Consider the following 4,528-nt stretch of genomic DNA (forward strand, 5'->3'; position numbering starts at 1 on the left):
GCTAGCACTCTACCACTTTGCACCACAGCTCCACTTCTGACATTTTTTGATAGTTACTTGGAGATAAGTGTCTCAGGGATTTTCCTGCCAGGGCTAACTTTGAACTGTGATCCTCAGATCTCAGCCTCCTGAGTAGTTAGTATTACAAGTACGAGCCACCAGCACCCAGCTTCTACTAATTTTTCATAAATTCTGCTCTCCAATATGTCAGCAATAGAAATCACCCTAGAATAGCCTCTCCCTTAGGCAAAGCATACAGTGGAATAAACACCTGAACTTACAAGAAGCCATGATGAAGAAAGATTCTCGATGCTACAGAAAAGAAAGTTCCCAGATCCTACTACAGAATAAATTTCAACGAAAAACCATTAAACTTACCAGCTGTAGATTCAAATCCCGAGTTTCTTTCTTTATAAATGAGAGACTAAAAACAACCCTACAGCCTCAAGCCACTTGCTTACTTGAAACTCTGTTTTTCCACCACAGGACGGTACTGCGGTGTGGATATCTCCTCAAAGGCTCTGTCTTGAAGCTTAACTCCCAATGCAGTAAAGCCCACCCCTGGTCACCTTCCTGTCATCAAGACCTGCAAGCCACCGGCTTCGCTCACAGAGAATTCACTCCTTGGATAGCATTGCACCATCTTCCAGAGACAGAATGGGATTATCAGTACCATCATCAATAAGGCACTGTCAACACCCCCAAAGGGCCTGCAAACCGATTCTGGCTGAGAGCCTCGCCGTGGAAGGACAGCAATATAAAACATGGACAAATCGTCCTCACGGCACTGCTATTTTACAATGTGTTGAAAGTTCAGATGTGGTCCGAGTTTGTAGGACAAAGACAAAGATCTCACAGAAAAGAGGGTTTAAGCTAGACTCTGGGGGTTGCTATCCTAACTTGCCCTGAGGCTGAGAAAAAAGATGAGTCACCAAGAGACTAAGTAACCAAACAACCACCTCCTAGGCGGTACTAGCCAGCATTCCGTCCATGGCTATTTCCCCGTGGAAAGAATCAGGCTATGGCCCGAGGCTACTGTTGTATTCTTTTCCTTTTTTAGGGTTTTCAGTTTGCTAAACTTACTACTTTCAGAAGTATGTGGCTTTGGGGATTGTCATCTTAAATAATTGCTGTCCTCCCTGGGTAACCCATCAGCCAATGGAAGCCAATTCACTTTAGAGTTCTGATTGGCCAAAGCACATCAAAGGGGACCCAACGGGCCTGCAGGACAGGTGACATGTGCTGCGTCTCCTGTGGGAGGGCCTTGGGGCGGGGGGGATCCTCTTTGGTGGGACACGAGGGTCCTCAGCCCCGTCTCCCCCCACGTGGTGAGATCCAGTTTACCTCTGGAGCTGTGCAAAGTCTTCCTCTCCTAGTCCAGTCCATGAGCAATGACAATTCCAGCACGCGTTTCTAGTGTGTTCTGGAATCTGGAGGAGCCCTGGAGGCCTTGCACCTCGGAGCCTGAGACAGGGTCTGGCAGTGGCTAGCGTCCCGGCTAGGCAGGGTGAAGGGTCAGTGCGACAGGGATTTCCGAGGCGGGACAGTAGGCACCGCCCCGTGCTCCCCCCCAGACGCCTTTCCCACCGCGTCTGCTGGGCCGCCTTCCCCAGGGAGGCCTCCTCCGCCGGGGCGCAGACCAGGTCCCCAGAGCGCTCCCGGTCACCTCTGTGTCCTCCGGAGCTTGCTTCCTGCGGGGCGCGTCACCAGGACCCACCCGGGTTGCTGGACGGTGAGTCACTGGGAGCCACGGCTGGTCACCGGGGGCCCGCCCGAGGATGCGATTCCCAAGGGAGGGTCTGCAGAGCCCTGCGCTCCCAGAGGAAATCCTGGGGGCCCTGCGGGGTCGTGAGAGGTCCCCTGCTGCGCTCCCCAAGTCCCGGAATGCACTGTTCCAGGACAGGAGCGACAGCAGTGTCTCCGGGGGTCACCGGAAGTGTCTGTGCCTCCTCTCGGTGGCTTCTCCTTTGCCCTTTGGCATCTCCCCAAACTCCTTCACATGCTAGAACAGACCCCACTCCCTTACTGCCTCATTCCCCCTCCTTGCGCTCCAGCAACTCTTGTCTCAAAGACTGTGATTCTCCTAGCCTCAGGACCTTTGCACAAGGCATTCCCTCTGCCAGGAAAACTCCCCTCCTTCCCTTTCCCCTAAGAGCTGCTCAGGACGCTCCAATCTTTCTTCAAGTCCCCCCTGAAATGCTCCTGCCCGATCTCTCTACCTTCGTGTGCCTGGACTCACGTGGGCCTTCTATGTCCCGTGTTTCCTGGTGTGCTTATTACACGTGTCGTCTCTTTCGCGCCCATTCGCCTTCCCACGGCTTCATTGTGAGTTCCGGTAGAAGCAGCGTGTTCTGTGCTCCACTCTGCGTCTTGTCCGGCAGCTACAAGACGCTTCAGACGTTATCAGCCAGCGTGGATGGCAGTCTCTAAGGGGGCCCCTCGTCCCCCACCTCTCAGCCTTTACAGCTAGCACCATCCCCTCGAACTCAGTAACTTGCTTCTGAGCGATGGCATGAGCCGCCACCAAAGATCACGATGTCCAGAACGTAGAGACCTTAGCTCTCGCGGCGCTGATGAAGCAAGCCGCCATGTTGGAAAAGCTCACACGTCCACGAGTGACGCGTGGCCTCGGGATCCGCTGGAGTTCTTGGGTCAACCGCCTGCGGGGAACTGAACCTCGAGACCCGTCGAAGAATGTCACAGAGCCGAGGGTGTGGCTCAAGGGGTGGAATGCCGGCGGAGCAAGCATGAAGCCCTGGGCTCATCGAGATCCAGGACCACAAAGCCAAACAAAAACAATGAAGGGAAGAGTAACGGGGTTGAGCATGGAAGTACACACCTTTAATTCTGGTACTCGGGAGGCTGGAGGTCAGAGGCGCGAAGCCATCTGGACTGTATAGCAAGTCCTCCGGGAAGAGTAGCAGCAGGAAGGGGAAGGAGGGGCAACGAGAGAGGGTAATGGGGAAGGGTTGCATATGATCAAGCTATATTTTATACAAGTGAGAAAAATATCATAACGAGACCCACTATTTTGTATTCATATACACTAATAAAAATGTGCTCTTAATTTGTCAAAAAAAAATCGTGGTTTCCAGAGGTACCCCTTCTAGTCTCATATGCTGTTTTATTTCCCCAATCATCCCAAACCTTGTTGCAGCATTAGGCTTTTTAATTGTTCTGTGCTCATTCTACTATTGTTATGGAGACTGTTTAGCTAAACCTAGGCAGATGGTAACAATTCCCTGAAATTCCTCTGAGCTGTGTACTCACACTGTCACTGAAAAAAAATGCATTCAAAATTTCTATTTAAAACATTAAATTTTAGGCATTAATCAAGATACATTGTAGTCATAACTACTTAAGGTAATTTAAAAAATACCAACAACAACAACTAAGTATCAGCCAGACACCAGGGGTCAATGCCTGTAATCGTAGGTACTGGGAAGGGTGGCATCTGAGGATTGTGGTTAGAAGCCTGCCCTGCCCAGGAAGAAAGTCTGTGAGGCTCTCCTCTCTAATGAACCAGCCCAAAGCTGGACGTGGAGTTGTGGCTCAGGTGGCAGAGCACTGGCCTTGTTGAAAAAGCTAAAGAACAATGCCTAGAGCCTAGATTCAAGCCCAATACTGGCGCACACACACACACACACACACACACACACACACACACACACACAAGAAACTGAGCATCTCCTGTATACAAGAGCAGATCAGAGAGGAGAGTTCTCCACGGTCAGGGCCCGGCGTCTGGGAAGATCCGCAGTGTCTTCCTCACAGGAAATGCTGTAAAGTGGAAAGCTGAGCTAGGGTGGCCTCGTGCCCTGATCACACACCTCGCCCCCCCCCCCACCTGCCTTTCCTCCTGGGAAGTACGGTACCAGCTCTTGGGTGGTTGATTTAGAGGGACTGTTCCTTGATGCGTAAACACACATCGAAATGCCAGGCTATCACACGCGCACACTGGCCTCGCTCCCAGACACAGAGACTAAAATAAATCAGGTCTTGGGCCAGCAAGCGGTCGGCGTGACCTCCGGAGGCTGAGCCTGGGCGTCTCTCCTCTGCCTCCCTCAGCCTTCCTGCCACGCCAGGCGGCTACTCGCCCCTGTCCTGCTCTGCTGGCGTGGACGTTCTGGCCTCTCCCTCCACCCCTACAAGCCCAGTTCTTGACAGAGTGTGTCTGTGTGTGCAGTCCCCGCCCTCGGTGTCAAACGCTCCGTCTGCGTCAGTGAGCATCCGGCAAGCCAGAGGCCTGTGCACTTCCACAGAGCCGCCCACCCCGCCTGTGCACGGCGGCGAAATGCAGAGAAACAAATCCTGCCTTGGAGCTTCTTTTCCAGTAACTTGATACACACCTATCAATCAAAGACACCTTTAGGCACGTATTTAATAACAAACAAGGGGAAGGAGTAGTTGTGATCTTACCATTTCTGCTTGTTCTCTGAAACCTCAAGTGTGTCCGTGGACTTTCTCTCGCCTTCCTTCCTTCCTTCCTTCCTTCCTTCCTTCCTTCCTTCCTTCCTTCCTTCCTTCC

The sequence above is a fragment of the Perognathus longimembris genome, chromosome 6 (assembly GCF_023159225.1).
Source record: "Perognathus longimembris pacificus isolate PPM17 chromosome 6, ASM2315922v1, whole genome shotgun sequence".
Classification (NCBI taxonomy): domain Eukaryota; kingdom Metazoa; phylum Chordata; class Mammalia; order Rodentia; family Heteromyidae; genus Perognathus; species Perognathus longimembris.